This window comes from Pseudorca crassidens, chromosome 9 (genome assembly GCF_039906515.1).
Source record: "Pseudorca crassidens isolate mPseCra1 chromosome 9, mPseCra1.hap1, whole genome shotgun sequence".
In the NCBI taxonomy this organism is placed as follows: Eukaryota; Metazoa; Chordata; class Mammalia; order Artiodactyla; family Delphinidae; genus Pseudorca; species Pseudorca crassidens.
The window spans coordinates 66026705-66047870 of NC_090304.1; the positions used below are offsets into that span (position 1 = coordinate 66026705).

Genomic DNA, 21166 nt, shown 5'->3' on the forward strand with positions numbered 1-21166 from the left:
CCCCCAATGCTTTAAACCTAAGAGGCCTTGTGGCAGAGTGAGCAGAGTGTGGACTCTGGAGTCAGACTGAATTCAGTACTTGTGGTGCAACCTGTCTTGGAAAAACTAGTGAACCTCCCCAAGCCTTAGTTTCCTACTCAACAAAATACGCTACTACTTCCCAAAGAAGTATACGAAGAATAAATGATAGAACTGTACTTGAATTGCCCTGCAATTCAAGGGCCTGGCATAGAGAAGCACTCAGTAAATGGAGGTTCCCTTTCCTTGACTTTCACTAATTAAAAATACCCACTGCTTCCACTGCTACTGTGTGGATCCAAGGCGTCATCTGTCATCTTATTGCTGCGATGACCTTCTTTTTTTTTCTTTTTTAATTTATTTATTTTTGGCTGCATTGGGTCTTCATTGCTGCGTGCAGGCTTTCTCTAGTTGCGGTGAGTGGGGGCTACTCTTCTTTGCGGTGTGCGGGTGTCTCATCGCGGTGACTTCTCTTGTTGCAGAGCACGGGCTCTAGGTGCACGGGCTTCAGTAGTTGTGGCACGTGGGCTCAGTAGTTGTGGCTTGCGGGCTCTAGAGTGCAGGCTCAGTAGTTGTGGTGCATGGGCTTAGTTGCTCTGTGGCATGTGGGATCTTCCCAGACCAGGGATCGAACCCGTGTTCCCCTGCATTGGCAGGCGGATTCTTAACGACTGTGCCACCAGGGAAGTCCCATGATAGCCTTCTAATTGACTCCTTGATTGCTTTTTTGCCCACGCCTACCATTTATTCACGATAGCCAAAGTGATCTTTAAAAAAAGCCAGTACAAGTCCTTCCTTTGCCCAAATCCTCTAATGGTTTCATGTTTCTCGAGTAAAAGCCACGGTCAATGCAATGCCAATAAGACTCTACGAGATCTCACCCTCTGTTACCTCTGCCATCATCTACTATTTTTCCCGAACTTACTTTGCTCCAGCCGTACTGGCCTTCCAACTACTTTCTAAAATATGGCAGCTCATGACCCTCTCTGGACTTTGTACCTGTGGTTTCCTACTCCTGGAATCATCTTCCCTTGTGTCTACCTGTTGCCCCTATGTTACTCCCTCATCTCCTCCTGAGATTTATACAAGTCACTTTCTCAGTAAGATTGTCCCTGACTACCCTATTTATTTATTTTTAAAATATTTATTTATTTATTTTCTTTTTCTTTTTCTTTTTTTTTTTTTGGCCTGCATCAGGTCTTAGTTGTGGCACATGGGGTCTTCGTTGAGGCATTCCGGATCTTTCACTGCAGCATGGTCTCTTCGTTGTGGCATGTGGGCTTCTCTCTAGTTGTGGTAAGTGTGTTTCCTCTCTCTAGTCGTGGTGCGCAGGCTCCAGGGCACATGGGCTCTGTAATTTACGGCATGAGGGCTCTCTCGTTGAGGCGCGCGAGCTCAGTAGTTGTGGTGCACGGGCTTAGTTGCCCTGTGGCGTGTGGGATCTTAGTCCCCTGACCAGTGATCGAACCTGCCTCGCCCACGTTGGAAGGTAGATTCTTTACCGCTGGACCACCAGGGAAGTCCCTGACTACCCTATTTAAATTGTGCTCTTTCTAATGTTCTAAATCCTGCTTCCCTAATTTATCTTCCTCTTAGCAATTATCATCATCTAATATAGTGTAACTTACTTATTTTGTTTTACTATATCTTCCTCTAACAGGAATGTAAGCTCCATTAAGGCAGGTATTTTTGTCTGTTTTGTTTACAGCTATAGCTCCAGCACCTAAAAAAAATAATGAGGGGCACATAATAGGCATTTAGTAAGTATTTGCTAAAGAGATAAATAAGTTATCTAGTTTTAATAGTACATCCTTTATTCTTTTATATTGATACCTTGAAGTCAAGTACCAGATCATATGCTTCCTCTGGTTTCCACCCCAGCATGTTGTAAGGGTTCAACGATAACTTGCTAATACACATCATCTTTTAATAGTCAAGCTCTTCACATCATTTTCTCAGTGACCATGTCTTTGACAGAAGCTCTCTTGTCACCTCAATGCCCATCACAGCTTTAGGGGACAATAGCTTCTTTATTTAGTAGCCATATGGCCTGGGTGGCAGTTGCCTACAATTTTTAAAGGTTGTGACATTGGCAATTACTGAAATGTCAAAACTCCAGGCCAACCATGTGGGTTGTGGCGACAACCATCCCACACAGTTGCTGTGGTGATGTGGGTAAACTCTATATAGCATCTGACACTGAGCCATAAGATTAGAGTTAAGATTAGCTCTATACAGTGCCTCAGGGAATGGCATTGGTTATAAGACAGGTATACTAGACTAAAACACCTATATTAATATGAAGACTAGGGCCACCAAGAGGCAGAGGAAACATTTGTGGGGTTTTTTTTTATGTTGTATGCTAATAATATGCTGTTAATCATCACTTCTAGCCATGAGATTATTGGAAAATATATTTACTAATACCACATGGTGCAGTTCTTTTTCACAGTAATGTAAATGCCAGTATTTTCTAAAGCACACTCTATTGTGATAACTTTATAAGCATAAGGTACAATAGAACATTTCTAGAGATCCTTTTATAGAATCTTTACATATACCATCTTGTTTTATCTTCATAATGAATCTAAAGTATAAGTATTATCTAAATTGTATAAATAAAGAAGGCAAGGCTAAGTAACTAGCCCAAGGTTACAGAGTGAGTGAGTGGTGGAACTGAATTTAGCACAGGTCCTCACTCCGAAGCTCTTCTGTCACTCAGTATCGCTTCCTGAGTCAGCTCCAGGAGAGAATGCTGCACTGGGCATCTCAAAAGGGATGAGCTTAGGTATTAAAAGCAAGAGGAAAAATTCCTTCTATAAAATAAATTTCTATTTCACTATGGGCATCAAAATTACAAAAGATATAAGAGAGGAAGAATTCAGTTATTTGCTGGAATTCTCTGAAGCCTGAGACTAAATCTGTAAAAAAAAAAATTATATAATACATATGTTATACATATTCTAATATTATATATTATTATATAATTTGTATAAAATATATACTATTATATAATTTATATACTATATATATACTTAAATACCTCTTAAAAGCTTTATTAAAATAAAATTGACATACAGTGAACTGCACATATTGAAAGTGAGCAACTTGGTAAGTTTTCATTTATGTGTCCTTTTGTGAAATCATTACGGCAAACAAGATAATGAATGTATCCGTCACCTCCAAGATTTTCCTCATGGACTTCTTAATGCCTCCCATCCCCAGGCAACCACTGATCTGTGTTCTGTCACCATAGATTACTTTGTATTTTTATAAAGTTTCATAGAAGTTGACTCATCCAGTGTTTATCTTCCTTTTCCTGGTTTCTTTCATTCAGCATAATTATTTTGAGATTTGCTACATTTCTAGGTGTATCCATGGTTTACTGCTTTCTGTTGATTTGAGTAATATTCCATTGGACTAATGGCCATCCAAATTTTCCACTGCCATCATTTCTCTGAATTGCTTGTATACCTTTGTCAAACCAGTTTTCCGTATACACGTGAGTCTTTTTCTGAATTCCCTATTCTGTTCTGTTGATCTATTTTTCTATCTTTATGCTGTTACCACACCGTTTTGATTACTCTATTTTTAGACTGAGTCTTGAAGTCAGGTAGTGTTAATCCACCAACTTTCTTCTTTTTTTTTTTGAGAGTTGTTTTCAGTATTCTAGTTCCTTTGCATTTCCATAAAATATATTTAATTGGTTTGTCAGTTTCTGTTTAAAAAAGACTACTAAGAGTTTAATTGGAATTCTTCAAATCCATAGATAAATTTGGGAGAATTGACATCTTAACGTTATTGAGTTTCCTGATATGTACACACAGTGTATCTCTTTTTAAAAAAATTTATTTAAATCATCATCAGTTTTCTGAGTGATGCTTTGTAGTTTTCAGCATAAAGACTTGCATGTCTATTGCCAGATATACCCCTCAGTATTTCACATTTTTAATATTATTTTAAATAGTACTAACTTAAAAAAATTTTTTTATACAGCAGGTTCTTATTAGTTATCTATTTTATACATATTAGTGTATACCTGTCAATCCCAGTCTCCCAATTCATCACACCACCACCAACCCTGCCACCGCTTTCCCCCATTGGTGTCCATAAGTTTGTTCTCTAGATCTGTGTCTCAATTTCTGCCCTGAAATTGGTTCATCTGTACCATTTTTCTAGGTTCCACATATATGTGTTAATATACGATATTTGGTTTTCTCTTTCAGACTTACTTCACTCTGTATGACAGTCTCTAGATTCATCCACATCTCTACAAATGACCCAATTTCGTTCCTTTTTATGGCTGAGTAATATTCCATTGTATATATGTACCACATCTGCTTTATCCATTCGTCTGTCAATGGGCATTTAGGTTGCTTCCATGACCTGGCTATTGTAAATAGTGTTGCAGTGAAGGTTGGGGTGCATGTGTCTTTTTGAATTATGATTTTCTCTGGGTATATGCCCTGTAGTGGGATTGCTGGGTCATATGGTAATGCTATTTTTAGTTTTTTAAGGAACCTCCATACTGTTCTCCATAGTGGCTGTATCAATTTACATTCCCACCAACAGTGCAAGAGGGTTCCCTTTTCTCCACACCCTTTCCAGCATTTGTTGTTTGTAGATTTTCTGATGATGCCCATTCTAACTGGTGTGAGGTGATACCTCATTGTAGTTTTGATTTGCATTTCTCTAATAATTAGTGATGTTGAGCAGTTTCTCATGTGCTTCTTGGCCATTTGTATGTCTTCTTAGGAGAAATGTCTATTTAGGTCTTCTGCCCATTTTTGGATTTGGTTGTTTGTTCTTTTAATATTGAGCTGCGTGAGCTGTTTATATATTTTGGAGGTTAACCTTTGTCTATTGATTCGTTGGCAAATATTTTCTCCCATTCTGAGGGTTGTCTTTTTTGTCTTGTTTGTAGTTTCCTTTGCTTTGCAAAAGCATTTAAGTTTCATTAGATCCCAATTTTTTATTTTTGTTTTTATTTCCATGACTCTAGGAGGTGGATCAAAAAAGATCTTGCTGTGATTTATGTCAAAGAGTGTTCTTCCTATGTTTTCCTCTAAGAGTTTTATAGTGTCCAGTCTTACATTTAGTTCTCTAATCCATTTTGAGTTTATTTTTGTGTATGGTGTTAGGGAGTGTTCTAGTTTCATTCTTTTACATGTAGCTGTCCAGTTTTCCCAGCACCACTTAATGAAGATACTGTCTTTTCTGCATTGTATATCCTTGCCTCCTTTGTCGTAGACAGGTGACCATAGGTGCGTGGGTTTCTCTCTGGGCTTTCTATCTTGTTCCATTGATCTGTGTTTCTGTTTTTGTGCCAGTACCATATTGTCCTGATTACTGTAGCTTTGTAGTATAGTCTGAAGTCAGGGAGTCTGATTCCTCCAGCTCCATTATTTTCCTTCAAGACTGCTTTGGCTATCCGGGGTTCTTGTGTCTCCATACAAATTTTAAGATATTTTTATTCTAGTTCTGTAAAAAATGCCATTGGTAATTTGATAGGGATTGCATTGAATCTGTAGATTGCTTTGGGTAATATAGTCATTTTTACAATATTGATTCTTCCAATCCAAGAACATGGTATATCTCTCCATCTGTTTGTATCATCTTTAATTTCTTTCATCAGTGTCTTATAGCTTTCTGCATACAGGTCTTTTGTCTCCCTAGGTAGGTTTATTCCTGGGTATTTTATGCTTTTTGTTGCAATAGCAAATGGGAGCGTTTCCTTAATTTCTCTTCAGATTTTTCATCATTAGTGTATAGGAATGCAGGAGATTGCTGTTAATTAATTTTGTATCCTTCAACTTTACCAAACTCATTGATTAGCTCTAGTGGTTTTCTGTTGGCATCTTTAGGATTCTGTATGTATAGTATCATGTCATCTGCAAACAGTGACAGTTTTACTTCTTCTTTTCCAATTTGTATTCCTTTTATTTCTTTTTCTTCTCTGATTGCTGTGGCTAGGACTTCCAAAACTGTGTTGAATAATAGTGGTGAGAGTGGACATCCTTGTCTCATTCCTGATCTTAGAGGAAATGCTTTCAGTTTTTCACAACTGAGAATGATGTTTGCTGTGGGTTTGCCATATATAGCCTTTATTATGTTGAGGTAGGTTCTCTCTATACCCACTTTCTGGAGAGTATTGATCATAAATGGCTGTTAAATTTTGTCAAAAGCTTTTTCTGCATCTATTGAGATGATCATATGGTTTTTGTCCTTCAATGTGTTAACATGGTGTATCACATTGATTGATTTGCATATATTGAAGAATCCTTGCATCCCTCAGATAAATCCCACTTGATCGTGGTGTATGATCCTTTTAATGTGGTGTTGGATTCTGTTTGCTAGTATTTTGTTGAGGATTTTTACATCTATATTCATCAGTGATATTGGTCTGTAACTTTCCTCTTTTGTGATATCTTTGTCTGGTTTTGGTATCAGGTTGATGGTGTCCTCACAGAATGAGTTTGGGAGTGTTCCTTCCTCTGCAAGTGTTTGGAAGAGTTTGAGTAGGATGGGTGTTAGCTCTTCTCTAAATGTTTGATAGAATTCACCTGTGAAGCCATCTGGTCCTGGACTTCTGTTTGTTGGAATATTTTTAATCACAGTTTCAATTTCATTACTTGTGATTGGTCTGTTCATATTTTCTGTTTTTTCTTGTTTCAGTCTTGGAATGTTATACCTTTCTAAGAATTTGTCCATTTCTTCTGGGTTGTCCATTTTATTGGCATAGATTTGCAGTCTCTTAGGATGCTTTGTATTACTGCGGTGTTTGTTGTAACTTCTTCTTTTTCATTTCTAATTTTATTGGTTTGAGTCCTCTCCCTCTTCTTCTTGATGAGTTTGGCTAATGGTTTATCAATATTGTTTATCTTCTCAAAGAGCCAGCTTTTAGTTTTATTGACCTTTGCTATTGTTTTCTTTGTTTCTATTTCATTTATTTCTGCTCTGATCTTTATGATTTCTTTCCTTCTGCTAACTCTGGGTTTTGTTTTTTCTTCTTTCTCTAGTTCCTTTAGGTGTAGGGTTAGATTGTTTATTTGAGATTTTTCTTGTTTCTTGAGGTAGGCTTGTATAGCTATACACTTCCCTCTTAGAACTGCTTTTGCTGCATCCCATAGGTTTCGGATCGTCGAGTTTTCATTGTTATTTTTCTCTAGGTATTTTTTGATTTCCTCTTTGATTTTTTCAGTGATCTCTTGGTTATTTAGTAATGTATTGTTTAGCCTCCATGTGTTTGTGTTTTTTATGTTTTTTTCCCTGTAATTGATTTCTAATCTCATAGCGTTGTGGTCAGAAAAGATGCTTAATATTATTTCAATTTTCTTAAATTTACTGAGGCTTGATTTGTGACCCAAGATGTGATCTATCCTGGAGAATGTTCCATGTGCACTTGAGAAGAAAGTGTAATCTGCTGTTTTTGGATGGAATGTCCTATAAATATCAATTAAATCTATCTGGTCTACTGTGTCATTTAAAGCTTCTGTTTCATTATTAATTTTCTGTTTGGATGATCTGTCCATTGGTGTAAGTGAGGTGTTAAAGTCCCCCACTATTATTGTGTTACTGTCAATTTCCTCTTTTATAGATGTTAGCAGTTGCCTTATGTATTGAGGTGCTCCTATGTTGGGTGCATATATATTCATAATTGTTATATCTTCTTCTTGGATTGATCCCTTGAACATTATGTAGTGTCCTTCCTGGTCTCTTGTAACATTCTTTATTTTAAAGTCTATTTTATCTGAGTATTGCTACTCCAGCTTTCTTTTGATTTCCATTTGCATGGAATATCTTTTTCCATCCCCTCTCTTTCAGTCAGTATGTGTCCCTAGGTCTGAATTGGGTCTCTTGTAGACAGCATATATATGGGTCTTCTTTTTGTATCCATTCAGAGAGCCTGTGTCTTTTGGTTGGAGCATTTAATACATTCACGTTTAAGGTAATTATCGATATATATGTTCCTGTTACCATTTTCTTAATTGTTATGGGTTTGTTTTTGTAGGTCCTTTTCTTTTGTGTTTCCCACTTAGAGAAGTTCCTTTAGCATTTGTTGTAGAGCTGGTTTGGTGGTGCTGAATTCACTTAGCTTTTGCTTGTCTGTAAAGCTTTTGATTTCTCCATCGAATCTGAATGAGATCCTTGCCGGGTAGAGTAGTCCTCCTTGTAGTTTCTTCTCTTTCATCACTTTAAATATATCATGGCACTCCCTTCTGGCTTGTAGAGTTTCTGCTGAGAAATCAGCTGTTAACCTTATGGGAGTTCCCTTGTATGTTTTTTGTCGTTTTTCCTTTGCTGCTTTCAATAATTTTTCTTTGTCTTTAATTTTTGCCAACTTGCTTTCCTGTGTGTCTCGGCACGTTTCTCCTTGGGTTTATCCTGTATGTGACTCTCTGTGCTTCCTGGACTTGGGTGGCTATTTTCTTTCCCATGTTAGGGAAGTTTTCGACTATAATCTCTTCAAATATTTTCTCTGGTCCTTTCTCTCTCTCTTCTTCTGGGACCCCTATAATGCGAATGTTGTTGCATTTAATGTTGTCCCAGAGGTCTCTTAGGCTGTCTTCATTTCTTTTCATTCTTTTTTCTTTAGCCTGTTCCGCAGCAGTGAATTCCACCATTCTGTCTTCCAGGTCACATATCCATTCTTCTGCCTCAGTTATTATGCTATTGATTCCTTCTAGTGTAGTTTTCATTTCAGTTATTGTATTGTTCATCTCTGTTTGTTTGTTCTTTAATTCTTCTAGGTCTTTGTTAAACATTTCTTGCATCTTCTCAATCTCTGCCTCCAGTCTTTTTCTGAGGTCCTGGATCATCTTCACTATCATTATTCTGAATTCTTTTTATGGAAGGTTGCCTATCTCCACTTCATTTAGTTGTTTTTCTGGGGTTTTATCTTGTTCCTTCATCTGGTACATAGCCCTCTGCCTTTCCATATTGCCTATCTTTCTGTGAATGTGGTTTTTGTTTCACAGGCTGCAGGATTGTAGTTCTTCTTGCTTCTGCTGTCTGCCCTCTGGTGGATGAGGCTATGTAAGAGGCTTGTGCAAGTTTCCTGATTGGAAGGACTGGTTGTGGGTAGTGCTGGCTGTAGCTCTAGTGGGCAGATCTCAGTAAAACTTTAATCCACTTGGCTGCTGATGTGTGGGCTGGGTTCCCTCCCTGTTGGTTGTTTGGCCTGAGGCAACCCAACACTGGAGCCTTCCCAGGCTCTTTGTTGGGGCTAATGGCAGACTCTGAGAGGGCTCACGCCAAGGAGTACTTCCCAGAACTGCTGCTGCCAGTGTCCTTGTCCTCACAGTGAGACACAGCCACCCCCGCCTCTCAGGAGACCCTCCAACACTAGCATATAGGTCTGGTTCAATATTCTGCCGGGTCACTGCTCCTTCTCCTGGGTTCCGACGCACACACTACTTTGTGTGTGCCCTCCAAGAGTGGAGTCTCTATGTCCCTCAGTCCTGTCGAAGTCCTGCAGTCAAATCCTGCTAGCCTTCAAAGTCTGATTCTCTAGGAATTTCTCCTCCCATTGCTGGACCCCCATGTTGGGAAGCCTGACATGGGGCTCAAAACCTTCACTGCAGTGGGTGGACTTCTGTGGTATTAGTGTTCTCCAGTTTGTGAGTCACCCATCCAGCATTTATGGGATTTGATTTTATTGTGATTGTGCCCCTCCTACCCTCTCATTGTGGCTTCTCCTTTGTCTTTGGACGTGGGGTATCTTTTCTGGTGAGTTCCAGTGTCTACCTGTTAATGATTGCTCAGCAGTTAGTTGTGATTCTGGTCCTCTCGCAAGAGGGAGTGAGAGCATGTCCGTCTACTTCACCATCTTGAACCAATCTCCCTAAGTAGTACTAATTTTTAATTTCACTTTCTGTTTACTGTTATTGTATAGAACTTCTGTGTATTAATCTTGCATAATGCAAACTTAATAAACTCACTAGAACTTTTTGCAGACACCATTGGATTTTCTAGGCAAGAAATCATGCAATTTGTTAATAAAGACAGTTTTATTTTTCAAATCTGGCTGCCTTTAATTTCTTTAGTTGATGTATATTTCACTGACTGTCATCTCTGGTGGTAAGAGCTAATCTCTTTGCCTGATCATAGGGGAAAAACTTATTAGCTTGAGGAAGTTTCTGTCTAGTCCTGGTTTGCTGAGAATTTTATCAGAAATCAATATTAGGTTTTCACACATTTTACAATTTTTTAGGTTTTTAATAAAATAAATTACATTTATCAATAATTGCATATTTAATCAACCTTACATTTGGGGATAAATCCTACTTGGTCATGATATAGTATACTTTTTACATTTGTTGGGTATAATTTGCTAAAGTTTTGTTTGGAATATTTATACCAATATTTATGAAGTATATTGGTTTGTAGTTTTTTTTTCTTGTGATCATCTTGGTCTGATTTGGGTATCAAGGTAACACTGACCTCATTAATTGAATTGGGAAGTATTCTTGCCTCTTTAATTTTCTGGTAGAGTTTATGTAGAATTTGTAGCAGTTCCTTCTTAAATATCTGGTGGCAATTCACCAGTGAAACAGTATAGCCTAGATGGTTTTTTTGTGTGTGGTAAAGTTTTTAACTACAAATTTAATTTCTTTACTGTATATAAGACTATTCTGGCTGTCTTCTGTGAACTCTCATACATAGTTTGTGAATTTCAAGGGATTTCTCTGTTTTATCTAAGTTGACGTTTATTGGGTAAAGGTGTTTTAAAAAATATTTCCTTATTTTCCTTTTCGTATCTGTAGACTCTGTAGTGATGTTACCTCTCTCATCTCTGACGTTGGTAATTTGTGTTTTCTCTCTTTTCCTGATCAGTCTATTTTTTCAATTTTATTGATCTTTTCAAAGAACCAAGCTTTAGTTCCATTGATTTGCTCTATTGTATTTCTGTTTTAGATTCCATTGATTTTTCACTCTGATCTATTACTTTCATTCTTCTACTCACTCTGAGTTTAATTTGTTCTTCTTTTCCAGATTTCTTAAGGTGGATCTGTGGTCGTTTAGTTGAAATATTCTTCTTTTCTAATATATCTAGTTAATGCTATACAATTTCCCCTAAGTTTTGTTTTAGCCCAAAGAATTGTAAATTTTTCCAGTCTAACTGCTGGGGACAGACACTGTTCATTGTCCCATGTGGGTGCCAGGAGCACTGTTCTCTCTAATCCTTTGGGGTGGTTCTTTCCCGGGTCTCAAGTATTATCCTCCCATGCATGTAGTGATCAACACTCAGTTGAATACTCAAGAAGGAGCCTCTGCAGATCCCCAGAGTTCTCTTTTCATGCCGCTCTCTCCTCTTTGTTCCTGTGCTCTGCAAACTCTAGCTTCCTTGGTCTCTCTGAACTCACAGTTCCATCTTCTCAGCTCAGAGTGCTCACCTCATTTATTTTCTGTCTCTTAAGAATAACTTTCCTTCACTGCTTGATGTCCAGTGTCTTGAAAACTATTGTTTTATATACTTTGTCTTATTTTGTTGTTGTTATTTCAAGCAGGAGAATAAATCCAGTGTCTATTATTTCATCTTTGTTGGAAGCAGGCATTTTCTTCCCATACATCATCCTATTTCAGCCTCTCTAGAGTCCTGTGAGTTAGGTGTTGTTTTTAATAATCATCCCCATCTCACACAGGAGAAGACTGAGACTCACGGAGACCTAGTATCAGCTACAGGTTAAGTTTTTTTATATAGATCTTCTGGGTCTAAATCCAGTGCCTCAAGTGACTGATTCAGCAAGCTTCTCAGGTCTCTCTTTGGTTTCTTTTAAATATTTTTAATACATCTTGGGTTTCAGTTCCAGTGTATTAAGAGTTTGGAAGCCTTTGCAGTTTCTAATTCAAGTGGCTTTCGTCTGGGGATTTCTTTGAGTACATTTTTTTGTTGTTGTTTTTGGCTGCATTGGATCTTCGTTGTTGTGCACGGGACTTTTTTCTCTAGTTGCGGAAACCGGGGGCTACTCTTCTTTGCGGTGTGCAGACTTCTCATTGTGTTGGCTTATCTTGTTGTGGAGCATAGGATCTAGGCATGTGGGTTTCAGTAGTTGTGGCACATGGGCTCAGTAGTTGTGGCTCATGGGCTCTAGAGCGCAGGCTCAGTTGTTGTGGCACATGGGCTTAGTTGCTCCACGGCATGTGGAATATTCCCGGACCAGGGCTCAAACCCGTGTGCCCTGCATTGGCAGTTGGATTCTTTACTACTGTGCCACCAGGGAAGCCCTCTTTGAGTACTTTTTGATGGTGGAGTTTCATCATGGAAAATTACATGCACTAACACTTACTTGGATGGATAATTACCCTCATGTCTTAAATTCTGGAATTGAAACAAGAAATGTTACAGCTTATGTTTCTCAAAGCTTTGATACGTTAGTATCTGAGGCCTTGATCTGGCTCTATGTTCCATTTCCTTAAAGCAGACTCCAAGATAGAGAAATTTTTATTTCCCTGGCAATGAGAAGTATCAAAGTGTAAAAAATCCAAGAATTATATTAAGCCAAAACTGTCATGTCAAATTCTAACTTAATTCTTTGGCCAATAGAAAGACAGGGGCTTCTGTTCAGCAGTTTTCACCATATACACTAATATAATGTGATGAAATTTCTTCTTAAATATATGGTTATTAATATTGTTCTAGTGTAGTCTTTTCCTGAAGTATGTGCTAATCAGCATTACATAAAAAGATGAGTTCATACATAGTAAAACAAACAGAAAAGGAGATGCTAGATTAAAGAAAGATACTTAAATTTTTTTTTACACAAAATTTGTCCTTTTTCAACAGGTTGGTGTACATTATGACAAGAAACCTCTAATTTGGGGGTAGCTGTGACACTCAGTTTATTTTGTTTAGCCCTTGTGAAAGTTTTCCTATAGTCCAGCTACTCTTACCAGACAATTCTTTCCTCTCAATGCACTGTTTTGGCTTTTCCAGCCATGTTTTCAATACGGAGAGATGCTGAAGCGTTTTGAGTAATGTCTAAACTACTAAAAAGCATTTTAAAATCAAACAAGATGGCAGGAAAAAAATTCTGATAAGGAGGTAACCTGTAACTAACCCACCTTAAGTCCCTCATGAGACATTTTTATTAGAGTAAATGTGGACACCTCCATCTGGAAACTTACTGCAACAGGAAGGGAAAAGAAACACTGCCACGCTAGTGGAACCAGCCTTATTTTTTTTTTTTTTTTGTGGTACGCGGGCCTCTCACTGTCGTGGCCTCTCCCGTTGCGGAGCACAGGCTCTGGACGCGCAGGCTCAACAGCCATGGCTCACGGGCCCAGCCGCTCCGCGGCATGTGGGATCTTCCCGGACCGGGGCAGGAACCCAAGTCCCCTGCATCGGCAGGCGGACTCTCAACCACTGAGCCAGCAGGGAAGCCCTGAACCAGCCTTTTTAAATAAAGGAAATTGTTTTAATGTCAAAATATTACAGACACTCCATAAATGTTATTTGTACCTTTAGTATCTTCTGTTGTAGAAAACACATAGTAGAAAGAAATTACTATGATTTCAGTAATTTAAAAATTAATTTATAATTTGTTAACTGCAACAGCTTGTGCATAAAAATAAGGTGCATGTATGTGTAAACACACATATGTTCACACAAGGATACGCAAGACAAAGTTCGGTCTACTGACAGTGCTCAACCACCTAAGAATTCTAGACCCAGTCAACAAATCAACAGTGACCCCTGGGACTTGCAGCCCACAGATTGGGAACCACTGTTCTAGGTTCTATAGCCATTGTAACCCTACCTAGGTCTAAGAGAAATAAATTCACATTTATTTAGCAATATTTATCAAATGCTTGCCATATACAAGGCATTGTGCTAGGAATTTGGAAAGCAGAGATGAGTAAGACATTTTCTCTTCTCTAGAACTTTATAATCTGATGGAGAAAGAGGAACATAACATGTTTACATGCTGGTGTAACAATGTGAAATCTCTGTTTGTATGTTGGTGTAATACAGTGGAAAAAATTACATTGCTGTAGCTGCTTTATCCCCTATGGGGATGGCATTGTTTTTTTCTCTGGAGTAAATTGGCCTTCTGTGGGGCAAAGTAACTTATTTATTTTGGTGTGTAGAAATATTAAGAAAGGAAGTAAGGATTACAGAGAAAGGAAGGGGTAAGAATCAATCAACATCGTGGCAGAAAGCTGGTGAGGGAGTGGGAGTGTGTGTGGGAGAGTACTGTGGTAGAATGTGGACTGGAAGAAATGTTAGACTGGATATAGTGGCCTGAGGACTTTTATCTGGATGGGGGTTGGTTAAGGTAAACTCTTATTAAATTAAAACATTAACACAGAAAAGGGTAAAAATCATAACCATACATTAATTTTTCTTAAAACAAATACATCCTGACTCAAGCAATAGAACATTATTAGAGCCCCAGAAATGCCTTCGGGGCCAAAGTACTTTTATGTTGCTCTGAACCCATTTATCTCATCCTCATTTTGTTGATAGTAGTTTGCCACACACATAGATGCCTGTGTGAGTGGTTACTTGGTGGCATAAAGCTAAAGGAAGTGGAAGATCTATGTTCAGTATCTGGATTACATGTGACAAAAAGAAGACAAAAGGCACAGGAAGTGCAATGTGAGGGAGACAGAGTTTCTTTGAGGATGGGCAGCTGGAGTTATTAGAAACCAGGAGAATGTGAGCTCAGTGGAATTGACAAATAGCTTGAGGTAGGCTTTTCACAGAGCAAGACTGAGCATGTGCAAAAGCACAGGGTCTTAAGGGGGGCATGCCACTTAAAAATGGAGGAACACAATCAGGAAGTGGCTGGAGCATAGATTCCATGGGTTTAAGAAATGAAAGATGAGATTTGAAAAATGTAAATGATGAATTTGAAGATTTTTGACTGGAGCAAAGGAGTTGGGATTCCTTTCTGTAGACACTGGAGAACCAAAGATCTTTAAGAATGTGAGTAACATGATGTGACCTGTTCTTTAGATGGACAGTTTAGGGACTAGTTTTCAGCATAAAATTGAGCAGGAAGAAGCCGGTATCAAAAAGAAGATTCAATATGGAGATCATTTTAATACCTGAGGTAAGAGATGATGATCTAAACCACAGCAGTAGTATAAAGGTTTGAATTCAGGCAGCCATGTAAAGGAGGGAACAGATGTGGAAGATGTTCAAACACTAGAATTAACAGTATTTGGTCACCAGTTAGCTGTGAGGATGAGAGAAGGGGACACAAGAGGATCCCTTAGTCCCACATCTTGGGAGACAGGGTGGATGAGTGTATCATTTACTTAAACTGAAGATGCAAAAAAGAAGGAACTCAAAGTTTGGGGCTGTGGTTGGAGCAGTTATAATGAGGTTAGTTTTAGATATATAAGTTTGAGGTGCCCTCAGGACATGGAGGTGAGAATAATTGTGTTAGTGTCATAAATGACACCTCTAGAAGTTACTGGAGGTGACAGAGAGAAATCATAGAAAAGAGATGGTAAATGAATGTCAGTGGGTGACAGAGTATAACTGTAAAGGAAATGGGTCCTTAAATTGGTTCCAAAATAGAATAGCATACAGTTACTAGAAGATAGTTTTATTTTAATTCTCTGTAGCTTTTATTACTGGGTTATTTAAATGAACAATTAGAATAATTAAATTATATTCTTAATATTTTTATTATTATTCATTAATTTATAATGTAAGTCTAAAATAATTGTGCATTTCAAGTAAAATTTACTGAAATCAGGCTCACTGTTAATACTAGATAAAATCTGTGTTGTAACAGTACCACATAGTTAAAACACTTAAGGGATATAGTTATATTTTGATTTAAGTTTTTAAATGCTTAAAAATAAAACAAAAATTAACAAAAGTCTCAACATTTTAGACATTATAAATTGCAGGCTTTATCTATACATCAAAATTGGCATTGCACGGTTGTGGCAATTAAGAATAAAGAGTAAAGGAGGAACTTCTGGTGTTAGAATGGAGAAGAAAGCAAATGAAAATTCTTTTACTGTATAACTTTAAAACGTCAAAGAAATGCAAAAACCAAAAAATTTAAAGGCAGTGAAGATGTGTGGAAGCAACAAAGACAAAATCAACTAACAGAGAGGAAACTTGCAAAAGTGGACAGGTATCACCAGTTGCTTTATTGTCTGAGAGTATCTGCAGATTAGGGACCCAGGCTGATGATCCAGCTTGGTCTAGATGAAGGGACATTAGTTTCCTAGGGCTGCCATAACAAAGTACCACAAACCAGGTGGCTGAAAACAACAGAAATTTATTCTCTCCCGGTTCTGGATGCTAAAAGTTCGAAATCAAGTTGTCAGCACGGCCATACTCCGCCTGAGACGCTGGGTAGAATCTTCCTTTCCTCTTCTAGCTTCTGGTGGTGGCTGTTAATCGTTGGCATTTCTTGGCTTTCTGCTGTATCACTCAGGCTCCTGCTGTGTCTTCCCATGCCATTTTCCCTGTGTGTCTCTCTATCTTTGTGTCCCTTCTCTTCTTTTTATAAAGACACCTGTCATATTGGATTATGAACCCATCCAACTTCAGTATGTCCTCATTTTAACTAATTACATCTGCAGTGACACTATTTCTAAATGAAGTCACATTCTGAGGTTCTGGGAAAGGATATGAATTGGGACTTGGGGAGGGGGAGATGTAATTCCACCTAGTATATGACACTGCTGGAGAAAAGAGAAACCGGAAAAATGTTTGGATATTGAAATGATCTGGTATGTCAGTTTGTAAACTCCAGGAACCCTAAATGTATGATAGCCATTTGACCTCATGCTTCACTTCCTGATTCTGGAAGCTTCATGAGAGGCTCATGATTTTGAAGAAGACTGAAATCTCCCACTGTTTCATAATATTTGGCAGAAAAGCACCACTTGAGGAATGAAAACTGCTCAAACTTCGATTAGTCAATTAGTTTTTTTCTCATGGTCAATTTAGAAACAGTATGGTGCAAGAGGCTAGAGGGCAAAACTCAAAAATGTAAAAATCTGATTGAGTCAGTAATCCAGGGCAGGGGATACACTAGCCAAGACTCTCAATTAAAATTCCATGCCAACTGTCCTGTAAAGATATTCTTAACCAGAGATTGACTGCTTCTACCTTCTGCTGCAACCTACCCCATCTCATTTGCTTCGAATCTCGAAAAGGCAAACCACTGGGGGAAAAAATATAAAATTCAGTCCTTATGGTTACTTTATACTCAATGTCTGGCATAAAAGAAAACATATTTCATATGTATCAAGAAGCATAAAATGTGACTAGTAACTAAGAAAAATAAGTCAATAGAAGTAGACTGATGGAAGATCTTGGGTGTTAGAATTTGAAAAAAAGGACCTTAAAATAACTATAATCAATATTTTCAAGCAAATGAAGTGTTGAAAAAATGGATGAGAAGGAGAACTTCAACAGAAAATTGGAAACTATAAAAAGAATTAAATGGGCATTCTAGGATTGTAAAATGCCATATCTGAAATTAAGAACTTTTTATTATGGTTAACAGCAGACTGGACATAGGAGAAGACACAATTAGTGAGATTGAAGAAAGAATAGTAGAAAAAAGTCAAACTGAAGCACAGAGAGAAACAGAGATATGAAAGAAGGAAAGAAAGAAAAGAAAGAAAGAAAAAGAGAGAAAGAAAAGAAAGAAAGGAAGAAAGTGAGCCTAGAGAAAATATCACATGTGAGACACAGTCAAATGATGTAACACAGGTGTAACTGGGTACTGGAAGGAGCAGAGAGAGAAATGTGGCAGAAGGGCTGTATTGGGAAATAATGTATGGAAATTTTTCTACACAGATCCAAGTCTTTAATCCACGGTTTTAAGAAGCTCTGGAAACCCTATAAAAGAAATATGCAGTGGAAATCACACCTACTTGCATCATAGTCAACAAAAACTTTTAAAAAAAAGCTATCTTAAAAGCCTAGAAAAAAAAGACATATTGCCAACAGTGGGACAACATTAAGAATTACGGCTGACTTCTCAATGAAATCATGGATTTCAGGAAAACAAATAGAATGTTGTTTTTAAAGGGAAAAAAAAAAACTGAGAAAAATGCTAAACAAAAGAAAACCTTCCAGGGACTTCCCTGGTGGCCCAGTGGTTGAGAATCCATCTTGCAATGCAGGGGACGCTGGTTTGATCCCTGGTCAGGGAACTAAGATCCCACATGCCGCAGGGCAACTAAGCCCGCACACCACAACCATGTGCTCTGGAGCCCACGTGCTCTGGAGCATGTGTGCCACAACTAGAGAGAAGCCCACACACCGCAACGAATGGCCTGCGTGCCGCAACGAAAGATCCCGCGTGCCACAATTAAGACCCGACACAGCCAAAAAATAAATAAATAAATTATAAAGTTCATCACAATAAACTCTACATAACTTAAAAAACAAAACAAAACAAAAGAAAACCTGTCAATATAGAATACTATACTCAGTAAATATATACTTCAAAAACAATATATTTCAAAATGTATAGAAACATCAAATCGCTATGTTATGTGCCAGGAACTAACATAGTGTTATAGGTCAATTACGCTTCAAAACAAACAAACTCATAGAAAAAGAGATCATATTTGTGGCTACCAGAGGTGGGAGGAGGGAGGACAGGGGTTAAGATGAACATGGTCAAAAGGTACAAACTTCCAGTTGTAAGATAAATAAGTACTAGGGATGTAATGTACAACATGATAAATATAATTAGCACTGATGTACATTATAAATGAAAGTTGCTGGGAGAGTAAATCCTAAGAGTTCTCATCACAAAGAAAAAATTTTTTTTCTATTTCTTTAATGTTGTATCTGTGTGACCTGATGGATGTTTGCTAAGCTATTGCAGTAACCATTTCATGATGTATGTTATTCAAATCATTATGTTGTACACCTTAAACTTATGCAGTGCTGTATGTCAATTATATCTCAATAAAACTGAAAAAATAAAGGGAAAATAAAAACATTCTGAGAAAAAAAGCTGATATAATTTGTTGGCAGTAGCCCACATTATAAGAAACACTAAAGGAAATTCTTCAGCTTGAAAGGATCAGAGATGAAAGCAAGGAAGTAGCAGAAGGAATGAAGAACACTAGCATGGGTAAATATAAGACTACTGACCATTCAGAGCAACAATTATAACAAATCAAATCAAAACAAAGTAGTGTATATAATACATATAAAAGCAAATTATATGGCAATAGCAGAAAACAGTGAAAGGGGATAAATAGACTTAAATATATGTAAGATTCTTGAATATAAACAAGAGCCAACTTAAAGTAGTTTGTATTAACTCTTCCAAAATATAGCAGAGGGAGGAACACTCCCAAACTCATTCTAGGAGGCCACCATCACCTTGATACCAAAACCAGACAAGGATGTCACAAAGAAAGAAAACTACAGGCCAATATCACTGATGAACATAGATGCAGAAATCCTCAACAAAATACTAGCAAACAGAATCCAACAGCACATTAAAAAGATCATACACCATGATCACATGGGGTTTATTCCAGGAATGCAAGGATTCTTCAATATATGCAAGACAATCAATGTGATACACCATATTAACAAATAGAAGGAGAAAAACCATAAGATCATCTCAATAGATGCAGAGAAAGCTTTCGACAAAATTCAACACCCATTTATGATAAAAACCCTGCAGAAAGTAGGCATAGAGGGAACTTTCCTCAACATAATAAAGGCCATATATGACAAACCCACAGCCAACATCATCCTCAATGGTGAAAAACTGAACGCATTTCCACTAAGATCAGGAACAAGACAAGGTTGCCTACTCTCACCACTCTTACTCAACATAGTTTTGGAAGTTTTAGCCACAGCAATCAGAGAAGAAAAGGAAATAAAAGGAATCCAAATTGGAAAAGAAGAAGTAAAGCTGTCACTGTTTGCAGATGACATGATACTATACATAGAGAATCCTAAAGTTGCTACCAGAAAACTACTAGAGCTAATCAATGAATTTGGTAAAGTAGCAGGATACAAAATTATGCACAGAAATCTCTGGCATTCCTATACACTAATGATGAAAAATCTGAAAGTGAAATCAAGAAAACACTCCCATTTACCACTGCAACAAAAAGAATAAAATATCTAGGAATAAACCTACCTAAGGAGACAAAAGACCTGTATGCAGAAAATTATAAGACACTGATGAAAGAAATTAAAGATGATACAAATAGATGGAGAGATATACCACATACTTGGATTGGAAGAATCAACATTGTAAAAATGACTCTACTACCCAAAGCAATCTACAGATTCAATGCAATCCCTATCAAACCACCACTGGTATTTTTCACAGAACTAGAACAAAAAATTTCACAATTTGTATGGAAACACAAAAAACCCTGAATAGCCAAAGCAATCTTGAGAACGAAAAATGGAGCTAGAGGAATCAGGCTCCCTGACTTCAGACTATACTACAAAGCTACAGTAATCAAGACAGTATGGTACTGGCACAAAAACAGAAAGATAGATCAATGGAACAGGATAGAAAGCCCAGAGATAAACCCACGCACATATGGTCACCTTATCTTTGATAAAGGAAGCAGGAATGTACAGTGGAGAAAGGACAGCCTCTTCAATAAGTGGTGCTGGGAAAACTGGACAGGTACATGTAAAAGTATTAGATTAGATCACTGCCTAACACCATACACAAAAATAAGCTCAAAATGGATTAAAGACCTAACTGTAAGGCCAGAAACTATCAAACTCTTAGAGGAAAACATAGGCAGAACACTCTATGACATAAATCACAGCAAGATCCTTTTTGACCCACCTCCTAGAGAAATGGAAATAAAAACAAAAATAAACAAATGGGACCTAATGAAACTTCAAAGCTTTTGCACAGCAAAGGAAACCATAAACAGGACGAAAAGACACCCCTCAGAATGGGAGAAAATATTTGCAAATGAAGCAACTGACAGAGGATTAATCTCCAAAATTTATAAGCAGCTCATGCAGCTCAATAACAAAAAACAAACAACCCAATCCAAAAACAGGCAGAAGACCTAAATAGACATTTCTCAAAAGAAGATATACAGACTGCCAACAAAAACATGAAACAATGCTCAAGTTCATTAATCATTAGAGAAATGCAAATCAAAACTACAATGAGATATCATCTCACACCAGTCAGAATGGCCA

At 37.6% G+C, this 21166-nt stretch overlaps 1 protein-coding gene and 1 long non-coding RNA gene across 5 annotated transcripts in view; one reads left to right on the forward strand and one right to left on the reverse strand.

Moving 5' to 3' along the window:
• The window catches only part of LOC137230719 (uncharacterized), a 131644-nt gene extending 113676 nt beyond the window's left edge, over positions 1-17968 (forward strand). Inside the window, exons 3-4 of the long non-coding RNA XR_010946229.1 lie at positions 1216-1314; positions 17804-17968. This is a non-coding gene — a long non-coding RNA (uncharacterized lncRNA). The remainder of the gene's footprint in view (positions 1-1215; positions 1315-17803) is intronic.
• GRM5 (glutamate metabotropic receptor 5) overlaps positions 1-21166 on the reverse strand; it is a 548940-nt gene that overhangs the window by 117727 nt on the left and 410047 nt on the right. The window lies entirely within an intron of this gene.